Raw genomic sequence first — 14,674 nt, 5'->3', positions numbered from 1 at the left:
GGATCAAACCTGGGTCTCCCCCATTGCAGGCAGACTCTTTACCAACTGATCCATCAGGGAAGCTTTTTTGGAATAGATTAAATCAATTCCAGATTAATTTAAATGATGCCACCTATTACAGAAAGAAATTTGATGGTCAGCTATGTTTCATTTCAGTCTATAAGGGGAAGTCATATGTAACCCATGGTATCAAGACCTCTTATGAACAAGCTCATGTTTGGATATATTTGCAGCTCTACCCCATGGTTAAGTTAAAAAAGTAACCAGAGAAGCCTAATTTAACATGAAGTAGAAAAAGCTTGATGGTAAACTCTTTCAATACCTAAAGCTAATTCTTTTTTTCTAGGCTTTTCAAAATTTTTTAATATTTATTGCTTTATTCTCTATTTTTCTCAATGCAAGTGAATTAAGACTATGAATGCTTGTCTTAATTTCCACACATGACTACAATGAAAACTGCAGAAAACAGCAAATTTTAGTTCATGTAATTTAAGGTCTGATTTCTATTTGATGAAAAATCCTTCCCTGAAAACAGCATGGAACTCTAAGATAATGGTTTAAAATATTTATTTATAATTGAGAAGGCAGACAGACTCTTAATCATGGCATGGCTTAATTATAGCAGCATAAGTATAATTAGCGCTGTTGTAATATATTACTAATTTGTAAGATGAATTACCTTCCTTCAGTTTTCAAAATAGAAGAAATTATACATATTATCATATGAATACTTAGTTTAAATTATTTTTCTTCTGTATCTTGTCTACTAAACATCAAAAACTTTACTTCTTTATATATTAATTTAATATCTCGAAGTTGAGAGTAGAAAAGCCAAAAATACCAATCTATTATCCATTTTAATTTGCACTATTCATTGGGCATCAACTTTCATTATCTATTCACCAATTTTTTTGTTTCATATAGTTATTAATATTTGTTATCCTTGTCATTTATATATGAGCAGAAATCAGCATTATGGATTTATGCCTAAGGTAAGGTGAGATGTAATGGGAGGGGCAGAGAAATGCCTTGGAGATTATATTGGGTTCACCAAAAAGTTAGTTCAAGTTTTTCCATAAGATGTTATGGAAAAACTCAATTGGATTTCTTGGCCATCCCAATACAAATTAATGACTGAAAAGGTACTTCAGAGTTACTAATTCTTCAGAAGAAAGTATCATTTGGTATTATTATAATAATGCCTTGCTTTTATTTTTAGGCTTAATGTTTAAAATTTATTTTCAGAGTGGCATAATTTTCTATGCTTTAGAAAAGAGACCATGAAAGCAAAATATCACTATTTTTAATGTCACTTACTGCCATAGTTTTTTCTCTTTATTACTTACTGCCATAGTTTTTCCTCTTTATTACTTTGCCTTCACTGTAGATTGCATTCCAGTAATAAGTTCTAGGCCTGACATACACTGTTGGAGAAAGAGAGCTATTTTAAATTCCTTTTTTAATATGATATTTAGCCACAAATCTTAAGCATTCTTTTCCTTTTAAAAAACAGAGCTTGGAGAAGATTTGCCAATGTTGTACCAGAGAATGGAAAGGCTTTACAAAATAAGGATTTATTTACAAATAAGGAATTAAAACAATTTTAGGATTATCTATATTCAAGTATATCCAAGCAAAGTGGATCTAAGGAGCTTGAATTTGCCTGAAAATTAACTCAATCTTCCAACTTACTTTCAAACTGTAGGGATGAATCTATAATGGAAGAGTTTATACATTTAAACATTGAGAAATTAAGAATATAAGTATGGGGCTATGAGTTTATTTTCTGAAAACAGAAATGTGATCACCTCATTCTGATGGAGTCTTCATTGCCAGTCTGCCTCACTTCAGAGCTCTGCTCATCAGCTTCAGATCAGCTCTGCAGATAAACCTGATGTACAGGCTCATCACAGATATCTCTCAGATCAGCATTAATGAGATATTTGCCTCTGCTATGAATTCAAGACTCCAATCTCCATGACTCAGTGCAGAAATAATTTACTACATGTAAGGCCCTGGAGAATCAAAGGTTAAAAAAATGATTAAGAATTACCACTTGAAATTAATTACAGAAATTATAAAATTAATAGAGATGAACCCAATTAGTTTCTTTGATTTTTTCCTAGAGTAATATACCATGATCTAGCCTAATTCTTCTGCATATTCTCATGATACAGTAATACCCATTATTAATTGTAAAAAAAAAAGTCATTGCATTTTGAAATATACATATCAATTAAATGTTTTCATTTGAAAATGAAATGTATATTACTATTGGTCTTTTACTTATTCTCCTCCGAGACAATCTCAGGGCTTCTTGACAGTACCACTCTGATCATCAGTTATAACAATGGAAGTTTAGCTTACAAGTGTAAGGGAGAACATCACTTAAAGCTGCCATAGTCATATCACTGACCTTGAGCTGCTCCTACAAAAATGAATTGGCTTACTGAGGCAGTCAAGTAGAAAGCAAAAATCATCATTTTCTAAAGGTTTTCTAGGTAGAAATCTTTAGGGACCATCTTTTGTCAGTGTCTAAGTCTTGAATAAATGTCTTAATTCACTATGATTAATGATTTTTAAAACTCTGGGGCACCAAGTTTCTTACACATTGTACTATATGAACCTTGTAAGTGGGGATGTTCTTTGAATGAACACCTTAATCTACACAAAAACCACATCAAAAACTGTAACAGATAATTATGCATTATGTCTCTCTGTTAGTATGAATGACATTTCCAGGTGAGGGCCCTCATTCATTTAAATAGAGATGTCAATTTCTCACCCAAAATATATACCACATTACAAAGAGAATTTTCTTTAACAACAAATGACACTCCATTCTTCCTGTTTCCACAACTGAAATGACTATGTCCCTCAGAAAGCCTACTAATGATTCATTTTTGTCAAACTCAGATTCAAATCTTATCATTTAAAAACCTCTTTAATTCTTAACTGCTAGTGACTAGAAAATATGAGGTTGAAGAAATGAATATGAATGAATATGGAATGTCAAATTCTGTGTATTCTTAAAGGTAGTACAGTTCAAGTTCCAACATCCAATGCAAATTATATACAATTTGATGGATTGCTATTATCCAAAGTGGATAGGACAAAGTCTTCTGTCTTTAATCAAAAGTAGGATTAATCACAAACTTTTGCCATGAAACTAGAAGAAAAGCTGTATTAAAATATCAGGATCCTTGGGGCTGGTGCACTGGGATGACCCAGAGGGAGGGTATGGGGAGGGAAGAGGGAGGAGGGTTCAGGATGGGGAACACAGGTATATCTGTGGCGGATTCATTTCGATATTTGGCAAAACTAATGCAATATTGTAAAGTTTAAAAATAAAATAAAATTTAAAAAAATAATAATAAAACATCAGTCTTTCTCTGTGGGATGGAGAGAATGAGAACCTAAAACTTTCTTTAGACCTACAGTCTTCCAAGAGATGCCAACAGTGACCACACTATGGTGGATGATTTGGTCTGCGACTTTAGTGTCATTTACTCTCAAAGTCAACTTATTTTAGGTCCACAAGCACTGAGGAAAGCAGACATGCCTCATGCTTCCAGGTCCTCCTTAACTATGTCAGCAATATACAACTCGAACTCTAGGACTGACTGTCCTATGCTTTAAGATAAAGTCATATCAAGCAACCAAAACTAGTCAGGCACCAAAGCATTACCCCACTGACACTACTGCCTTAATAAAGGATTTGTGCCAAAAGCATACACTACCTTTATTTTTGTATTAAATTTTGTGGGAGTATAATTGCCTTACAATGTTATCTTAGTTTCTGCTGTACAGTGAAGTGAATCAATTATACATATACATACATTCATTCTTTTTCAGACTTCCTGCCCATTTAGATCACCACAGAGCATTAAGTGGAGCTCCCTATGCTATACAGTAGATCCTCATTAGTTATCTATTTTCTATATAGTAAGGTGTATATGTCCAGAGAAGGCAATGGCAACCCACTCCAGTACTCTTGCCTGGAAAATCCCATGGAACAGAGGAGCCTGGTAGGCTGCAGTCCATGGGGTCGCTAAGAGTCAGACACAACTGAGCGACTTCACTTTCACTTTTTACTCTCATGCACTGGAGAAGGAAATGGCAACCCACTCCAGTGTTCTTGCCTGGAGAATCCCAGGGACAGGGAAGCCTGGTGGGCTGCTGTCTATGGGGTCGCACAGAGTCAGACACAACTGAAGTAACTTAGCATCAGCAGCAGCAGCAGTGTGTATATGTCAGTCCCAATCTCCCAGTTCATCCCACTCTTCCCATCCCTCCTTGGTAACCATAAGTTGTTTTCTACATCTGCAACTCTATTTCTGCTTTGCAAATACGTTCATCTGTACTATTTTTCTAGATTCCACATATAAGCAATATTATACAATATTTATCTTTTTCTTTGACTTACTTCACTCTGTATAACAATCTCTAAGTACATCCATGTCGTTATAAATAGCATAATTTCATTCCTCTTTATGGCTGAGTAATAGTCCATTGTATATATGTACCACATCTTCTTTATCCATTCCTCTGTTGATGGACATTTAGGTTGCTTCCATGTCCTGGCTATTATAAACAGTGCTGCAATGAAGATCGGGGTACATGCATCTTTTCAAGTTATGGTTTTCTCCGGATATATTCCCAGGAGTGAGATTGCTGTGTCATTTGGTAGCTCTACTTTTAGTTTTTTTAAGGAACCTCCATATTGTTCTCCATAGTGGCTGTACCAATTTATATTCCCACCAAGACTATAGGACAGTTTCCCTTTTTCTACATCCTCTCTAGCATTTATTGTTTATAGATTTTTTGATAATGACCATTCTAACAGGTGTGAGGTGATACTTTATTGTAGTTTTGATTAGCATTTCTCTAATAATTAGTGATGTTGAACATCGTTTCATATTTTTTTTTTTTTTGGTCAAATGTATGTCTCTTTGGATAAATGTTTATTTAGGTCCTCTGCCCAGTTTCTGATTTATTGTTGTTGTTGTTCAGTCACTAATATGTGTCCAACTCTTCATGACCCCACAGACTGTATCTCCCGGAGTTTGCTCAAACTCATGTCTATTGTTTCAGTGATGCCATCCAACCATCTCATCTTCTATTGCACCCTTCTCCTCAATCTTTCCCAGCATCAAGGTCTTTTCCAGTGAGTCAGCTCTTCACACCAGGTGGACAAAGGATTGGAACTTCAGCTTCAGCACCAGTCCTTCCAATGAATATGCAGGGTTGATTTCTTTTAGGATTGACTGGTTTTATCTCCTTGCTGTCCAAGGGACTCTCAAGAATCTTCTTCAGGACCACAGTTCAAAAGCATCAATTCTTCAGTGCTCAGCCTTCTTTATGGTCCAACTCTCATATCCATACATGACTACTGGAAAAACCATAGCTTTGGTTAGACAAACTTTTGTCAGCAAAGTGATATCTCTGCTTTTTAATACACTGTCTGAGTTTGCCATAGCTTTTCTTCTAAGGAGCAAGCATCTTATAATTTCATGGCTACAATCACTGTCCACAGTGATTTTGGAGCCCAAGAAAATAAAATCTGCCACTGTTTCCATTTTTTCCCCATATAGTCACCATGAAGTGATGGGACCAGATGCCATGGTCTTAGTTTTCTGGATGTTGAGTTTTAGGCCAGCTATTTCATAGTCAACAAAAGAGTTCAAAATGCAGTACTTGGGTTCAATCTCAAAAACAACAGAATGATCTCTATTTGTTTCCGAGGCAAATCATTGTACATCACAGTAACCCAAGTCTATGCCCCAACCACTAATGCCAAAGAAGCTGAAGTCAAATGGTTCTATGAAGACCTACAAGCCCTTCTAGAACTAACATGAAAAAAAGATGTCCTTTTCATCATAGGGCATTGGAATGTGAAAGTAGGAAGTCAAGAGATACCTGGAATAACAGGCAAGTTTGGAGTACAAAATGAAGAAGGGCAGAGGCTAACAGAGTTTTTCCAAGGGAATGCACTGGTCATAGCAAACACATTCTTCCAACAACACAAGTGATGACTCTACACATGGACATCACCAGGTGGTCAATACCAAAATCAAATTGATTATATTCCTTGCAGCTGAAGATGGAGAAGCTCTATACAGTCAGCAAAAACAAGATTGGGAGCTCACTGTGCCTCAGATCATGAGTTCCTTACTACAAAATTCAGACTTACATTGAAGAAAGTAAGGATAACCATTAGGCTATTCAGTTCAGTTCAGTTCAGTCACTCAGTCGTGTCCAACTCTTTGTGACCCCATGAATCAGAGCACGCCAGGCCTCCCTGTCCATCACCAACTCCTGGAACTCTTGTCCATTGAATCAGTAATGCCATCCAGCCATCTCATCCTCTGTTGTCTCCTTCTCCTCCTGCCCCCAATCCCTCCCAGCATCAGAGACTTTTCCAATGAGTCAACTCTTCATGTGAGGTGGCCAAAGTATTGGAGTTTCAGCTTCAGCATCAGTCCTTCCAATGAACACCCAGGACTGATGTCCTTCAGAATGGACTGGGTGGATCTCCTTGCAGTCCGAGGGACTCTCAAGAGTCTTCTCCAACACCACACTTCAAAAGCATCAATTCTTTGGTGCTCAGCTTTCTTTCTAGTCCAACTCTCACATCCATACATGACCACTGGAAAAACCATAGCCTTGACTAGATGGACCTTTGTTGGCAAAGTAATGTCTCTGCTTTCAGGTATGGCCTAAATCAAATCCCTATAATTATACAGTCGAAGTTGAGAATAGATTCAAGGGATTAGATCTGATAAGAATGCCAGGAAAACTATGGATGGAGGTTTGTAACACTGTACAGGAGTGACAAAAACCATCCCAAAGAAAAAGAAGTGCAAAAAGGCAAAATGGTTATCTGAAGAGACTTTACAAATAGTTTTTGATTAGGTTGGTTTTTTTAATATATTGAGCTGCATGAGCTATTTGTGTATTTTGGAGATTAATTCTTTGGCAGTTGCTTCATATGCAAATACTTTCTCCCATTCTGAGGGTTGTCTTTTCATTTTGTTTATGGTTTCCTTTGCTTGCAAACCTTTTAAATTTAATTAGGTCCCATTTATTTATTTTTGTTTTTATTTTCATTATTCTCAGTGGAGGAATGAAAAATATCTTGCAGTGGTTTATGTCAGAGTGTTCTGCCTATGTTTTCCTCTTAGAGATTAATTGTATCTGGTCTTACATTTAGGCCTCTAATCTATCTTGAATTTATTTTTGTGTATGGTGTTAGGGAGTGTTCTAATTTCATTCTTTCACATGTAGCTGTTCAGTTTTCCCACCACCACTTGGTTGAAGAAACTGTCTCTTCTTCATTGCATATTCCTGCCTCCTTTGTCATAGTTTATGTGATCATGGGTGTGTGGGGGTTTTTTCTGAGCTTTCTATCCTGTTCCATTGATCTATATTTCTCTTTTTGTGCCAGTACCATACTCTTTTGATGATTGTAGCCTTGTAGTATAGTTTGAAGTCAAGGAGCCTGATTCCTCCAGCTCCATTTTTCTTTCTCAAGATTTTTAGGCTGTTTGGGGCCTTTTATGTTTTCATACAAATTTTTAAACTTTTTGTTTTAGCTCTGTGAAAAATGCCATTGGTAATTTGATCTAATGAATCTGTAGATTGTTTTGGTTAGTGTAGTCATTTTGACAACTCTGATTCTTCCTATTCAGGAACATGGTATATCTCTCCATCTGTTTGTTTCATCTGATTTCTTTCATCAATACCATATAGTTTTCTGAGTACAGGCAGGTCTTTTGCTTCCTTAGGTAGATTTATGCCCAGGTATTTTTTTCTTTTGATGTGATGGTTAAATGGGATGGTTTCCTTAATCTCTCTTTCTGATCTTTTGTTGTTAGCAAAAGAATACACTAATTTTATTTTTTTAATATAAATTTATTTTTTATTATTATTTATTTATTTTAATTGGAGGCTAATTACTTTACAATATTGTATTGGTTTTGCCATACATCAACATGAATCCGCCACGGGTGTACATATGTTCCCCATTCTGAACCCTCCTCCCAGCTCCCTCCCCATACACTAACTTTAGAGAGAAAGGGTTGTGTGCCACTTAGGTCAAAATTGGTATGATGTGTATATCAGATGATCCTGAAGCCTTCAGAAGTTACCAAAATTGAAAAATAGAAACAGGGGATGTTTTAAAGGGAATAAAACCCTCATTCTACCAATCTCCTTCGCTTAACAAACCTAAATAACTCTAGCTAGTGAAACAATTATAATGATAACACAATTTTGATGAGTTGAGTAATTTAAATAGAAATTACCTCTTCCCTGAAGTTTGTGTATTTCATTCTAGATACAGAATGCATCATTTCAATTATTTTTCTTCTTCAAGAGTGAAATAATGAATGTAATTTTATGTGTTTACATGTTTAAGATAGCTTTTAAAATGCCACAAGAGGACTTTATTCATGGAAAGTGAAGTTGTTTCACAGAATACATTGGATGGTCATTAGTTTCTTTTTCCTATATTTTTTTTCTGTGTCAAGCTTACCTGATAATGTAGTTCAGCTCTTGGTAATGCAAAATTTCTTTGATGTCAATATAAAAAAAAGACAGAAATTAATTCACTGGGAAAAGAAATGAATACATAGACATATGATCTTTAGGGTGTTGATGCGGCTGCTGCTGCTAAGTCATTCAGTTGTGTCCAACTCTGTGCGACCCCATAGATGGCAGCCCACAAGGCTTCCCCGTCCCTGGGATTCTCCAGACAAGAACACTGGAGTGGGTTTCCATTTCCTTCTCCAATGCATGAAACTGAAAAGTGAAAGTGACATCTCTCAGTCGTGTCCGACTCTTTGCGACCCCCTGGACTGCAACCTACCAGGCTCCTCCGTCCATGGGATTTTCAAGGCAAGAGTACTGGAGTAGGTTGCCATTGCCTTCTCTGTAAAACAGTACAACTTCCAGTAAAAAAAATCTGCAACATTTCCTTCAGCACAAGGTCTGTGACAGATGAAAAATTTATCCTATTCCTGCTGTTGTTAATGAAAGGAATGAACTATACCTTTGAAATCTTTATAGCTAAACTTCTAATAACAGATTTTCTGTACTGTACATAAAGAGAAAATGTATAGAAGTGGAGCCTTGGGAATAGACAACCTTGAGAAGTTTATTCATTGGATTATCTCTCTCTTTAAGAACATCATTTTGAAGAAAGTAAAGGTCCATGCTAAATAAATGTCTCTCCTTTTGTGTAAAAACCTGTATAGCAAAAATGCTCATGTTAATAAAATAATATAATCCACATACAATACAAGATGTAAAGGACAGTTACTTTAAATATTTTTCTAACTGGTAAAAGATACAAATGGAGGATTATCGTTCTTGAATTTGTTCAAGAACTAGCTATTGCTGGGTTAAAAAAAAACTCAATGACTTATAACAGTAGTCATTTATTATTATTATAGTTCACATGTCTGTGAGTCTCCTAGAAGTCAGCTCAATTCAGCTGGGCTCACCTACACATCTGCTGTGCAACTGGAGGTTGTCTATGGATTCTGCTCTAGGTTGACATTGTTTGAGGCAAATTAATTAGGGCAACTCTGTTTCAACTCCTCCTCTTGTCTCTCCTCCTCCAAGAACCAGTAAGTGAGTCTGGGCATGTTCTTCTCATGGTGGTGGCAAAATTACTAGAGAACAACTGAAATTCTCAGGCACTTTTCCAATCCCTTGCTTATATCATGATTTCTAGTGTCCCACTGACCAAAGCAAGTAATATGACCAAGCACAGATTCAATGGAAAGGGAAATATATTGATATCTGTTGCTTGACGGAAGAAGTGATAAACTCAAATGGCAAAGGGTATGGCTAAAAAGGAAAGATAAAGAATCAGAGTCATTAAAGCAACCTACCACATAATTGATAAAAGCCATGAACAATAAATAGGATTAATATGAAATATACAAAGCAAACTAAGAAACATTTAGAAAATTGTGGAAATAACACAAATTTCTTTTTTGCCTGATTATAAAAGCTACACCAAGACTTACAACCTCCAGAGTGTATACTCCTCATTACACTACTTCAGAGAGTAACCAACAACCCCTGGAATGTAAATTCTGATTAGGGCACCTCTGATGTTAACTAACAGCCCGTTAGCTATAAAATAAAATTAACTTAAACATACCATGTACCTCATACTGTTCGTACAGAAATATTTTAAGGTCAATTACAGGCAACACAAGACATAAGGAACAATCTTTAAAATTCAGTCTGGTAAAATAATTATATAATATTCAATAAATCCCTCCTAATGCTGCTTTTTTTTCCATCTTTCAACACTCATATTCTCGGTTCTTAAGACTAGCTCTTATGTTCTCTCTATGATTCTATTTATTTTGTTCATTTCACAAACCGTTTGAACTGCTGATTATAAGTGCCATTTTCATTTCTTCAGTACCCCCTTGTTTTCTTAAAATCTTGCTTCTACAGTCTGAAACTGATACCTAAGATCCATTTTTAATTCTCAAACAGAAATCTCTCTGCAGCAATTGATATTGCAGATTGCCATTTCTTTTCTATCATTATTTCCTAACCTGCTCTAATGGTTCTTAAACTAGCTCCTCTATTTTTACTTTCCATTCACCTGTTTGCCTATACATTTATACAGACCTTGGCATCTTTGCATCTCTTTGAGTGAGAATTTTTCTCCAAATTCACTTCCATGGAGAGTTCATCTTTCTCCTCAAGGCTTCAACTGTCACCACAATATTGATGACCACTAAATTTGTCTTTCCCACACTGACTGCAATTAAACTTCAATGCCATGTCTCCAAAACATCTTCTTTTCCCTTGAATTCTTACCACCAAATTGCCTACCATCCAATGCTTTGTTGTCCTTTTCAACTGTACCAATTCCCATTGCTCTTTACTGTTTTAAGAGTTTTTCTCCTTCTCTGCCAATGCAGCCATTTGACAAATACTCACTGCATGTCAAGTACGGCTCAAGAAGCTAGAGATACAGCAGTCACAATTAATAAGATCAATTAGATAGACAACTAACTTCTCAGGTTTGAGACTGTCCAATCTACATTTGTTTCAAAGTGCCTTCTCATATGCAGAAAGCTATCCTATTCTAATTCCACACCCCAGTAGCCTTTTAAACTCATTCCCATTTTTCTTTGTATATAATCTGTGCCTTTTATCTGGTCCTTGAGTTGCATGATTTTTATAGCTGATGCACACATATATAGTCCATTTGTATATGTATACATATTTAATGTATATATTATATAACATAAAATGTATAAAGGCATATGGAAAATTTCCCAACTATTTGGTAAGCTCCTTAAGAGGTGATATATTTCTAGCTGATGTTCCTAGCACACAATAAGAACATTAAAATATTTAAGGAATGATTATTGAGAGTATTATAAGAAAGGAAATATCCATTTGTGTATAAATGTAACAGAGGAAAAATGTCAACTTAATTCTCTATGAAAATAATAATAATAGGCAATCCTTATTAAATACTTATATGTGCCAAGCATCACTGTAAGTGCTTTACATGCACTTAATCCTCAAAAAAATAATCCTATAAGAGAGATACTATTATTATCCCCATGCTTAATATGATAAAACTGAGAAGGAGAAAAGTTAAACAACTCTTCAAGACCAGTAAATGGTAAGGTCAGATTCAAATCCAAACAAATTTAATTCTGAATTCAGTACTTTTATCTACTCTGTTATGCTTTCAAGATTTCTACCAAGAAGTCTAAGATTTCTTGGTACCAAGAAGTCTAAGATTTCTTGGTACCAAGAAGTATCAAGATTTCAAGAAGTCTACCAATTTAGATTTTTGGCATTATCAAATGCTTCTGTCCTGATAACCTTTGTGTGTGTGTGTGTGTGTGTGTGTGTGTGTGTGTGTTCAGTCGCTTCAGTCATGTCCGACTTTTTGCAACCCTATAGACTGTAGCCTGCCAGGCTCCTCTGTCCACAGGGATTCTCCAGGCAAGAATACTGAGGTGGGTTGCCTTGCCCTCCTCCAGGGGAGCTTCCCAATCCAGGGACTGAACCTAAGTCTCTTATGTCTCCTGCATTGGCAGGCAGGTTCCTTACGTAACACTTGCGCCACCTGGGATAACCTTGTGTCTGCATACTAATGTCAGGGTGTAAGCTCTGTCAACAGAAGAGAAAATCCCTAATAAGTTCATGAATTTGATGTCTGTTCACATATCAGATTTATATAAGGTGACTTTACAATTTTTCATCCAAACCAACTTTTGGGAGTAGAGGAGTGTTATATTTATTATATACTGATACATAACAAATTATCTACAAATTTAGCAGCTTAAAACAACAAATACTAGTTATCTCGCATACTTTCTCATGGTCATAAATCCAGGAGAGGCTTAGTTGGGTATTTGTGACTCAGGATCTCTCAAGCAATTGCAGTCAAGATATAGACCCAGAATATAGTCACCTACAGGCCTGTCTTTACCAACAACGATCCATCTAGTCAAAGCTTTGGTTTTTCCAGTAGTCATGTATGGATGTGAGAGTTGGACTATAAAGAAAGCTGAGTGCCAAAGAATTGATGCTTTTAAAGTGTGGTGTTGGAGAAGACTCTTGAGAGTCTCTTGGACTGCAAGGAGATCCAACCAGTTCATCCTAAAGGAAATTGGTCTTGAATATTCATTGGAAGGACTGATGTTGCAGCTGAAACTCCAATACTTTGGCCACCTCATGCGAAGAACTGACTCATTGGAAAAGACCCTGATGCTGGGCAAGACTGAAGGTGGGAGGAGAAGGGGGCAACACAGAATGAGATGTTTGAATGGCATCACCGACTCAATGGACATGAGTTTGAGTAAACTCCAGGAGTTGGTGATGGACAGGGAGGCCTGGCATGCTGCAGTCCATAGGGTCGCAAAGAGTTGGACACAACTGAGTGACTGAACTGAGCTGACTGACAGGCGTGTCTTGGGGGGAGGACAGGCTTCCAAAGCTCTAAAAGGTTGTTGGCAGGAAGCTCCAGCTCCTCACATGAGCCTTTCCCTGAAGATTGTTCCTGAGAAGGCATCAGGCTCCCCCAAGGATGAACGATTAGAGAAACGGAGAAGGGAAGCGAGAGAGAAGGAACATACAATCTCTTTCGTCTCAATTCTACTGGTCAGACAGACCAGCTCTAGTGCAATGTAATAGGAGATTACTGAAAGTGTGAATACTTGGAGACAGGGATCATTGGGTACCATCTTAGAGGATGCTAATAACTACAGGTGTTATTAGTAATTAAGCCAGGCCAACAGGCATAAATGAGGATGTGCATGCATGCTCAGTGCCGTCATACTCCTTGCAACCCTGTGGACTGTGGCCCACCAGGCTCCTCTGTCCATGGGATTCACCAGGCAAGGATACTGGAGTGGGTTGCAGGGCCCTCCTCCAGGGGATCTTTCCCAACCAGGGAACAAATCCAGGTCTCCTGTGTCTTCTGCATTGCAGACGGACTCTTTACTGCTGAGCCACTAAGGAAGCCCATAAATGAAAACAGTCCTTGACAAATCAAAGTTTATACTCACCTGAACTTTATGTCTTGATTTACATTAATCATATCAGGAAGCAATTTTCTATCTATAAAATTATTTAGTCATATTATTAAGTCCCTAAAAACCCATGATATAATAACTACCACAACACTGTTCCCACTCTCATCAGATCTCTCTAATGATATTGCTGGAAGTCATCAGCAGTCAACAACCAATAGCTCCTCAACCAGCTCTCTTTTCTACTGAAATCTGGATTGTTGCTCCTCTGGGTCCCTCACAATTTCATCAGGCCCTGAAAGATCCATATATGTTCCTTCAACAATCTGATTGATTCATAAATAGTAAAACATTAAAAATAATGGCTCCCCTCCAGAGGCCTTGCAAAACATTAATAATATTGAAAATATTAATTTAGTTAATTAATAAGAATTTATTAATTTAAATAGGTCTCAGACTAATCCTGAAATCACAACCATGATATTTTCTATGACAGATCAATCTACTGGGAGAGGAAAGCACTAAAATCAAAACAGAATTTGCTAATAATTATTGGTAATGCCTACCCTGAGCATTTTCCTTCAACAGTTATGTTGGTCATTGTGCTATCTCAATAACTTTCAGTGAACTTGGCCCTGGTGCTTAAGTCAATTCTAAGTCACCTTCTGAGTTTTTAAAACAAGAACTAAAGCAAAGGGAACATAAATATAATAGTAAGTGGCATTGTACTCTTATTCATTAGAACTAAGTTAAGTAAACCAATTTGATCAGAAAAACAATCTTTTCCTTCCAATAACCATTAGAATAAAGGCAACAAAAAATTAAATTTGTGTACCTTAGGATTATTTGGGAGAAGCCCAAATTATTCTTTTTTACCCTGTGCATATTACCTAAGACTATCTGTTCGGAAGTGAGCTCATTAAAGCTGGAGAATGTGGTGGCTATCTCAAATATAGCAATAAATATCATATCAGAGTCACAGCAATAATCTGGGAGTCAAGCTTAAAACCAGACATTTCCATTCATGATTCAGTGCTGCTGATACACTGAAAAGATTGAAAGAGAGAACAAGCAGAGGATGTATCTCCTTCCTCCTAACTGTTTGTTCAACCTCATGACCAGGCAAGTCAGGAAATAACTAT

The sequence above is a fragment of the Bos indicus x Bos taurus genome, chromosome 10, assembly GCF_003369695.1.
Source record: "Bos indicus x Bos taurus breed Angus x Brahman F1 hybrid chromosome 10, Bos_hybrid_MaternalHap_v2.0, whole genome shotgun sequence".
In the NCBI taxonomy this organism is placed as follows: Eukaryota; Metazoa; Chordata; class Mammalia; order Artiodactyla; family Bovidae; genus Bos; species Bos indicus x Bos taurus.
Note: the sequence above shows the minus strand (reverse complement) of the source record.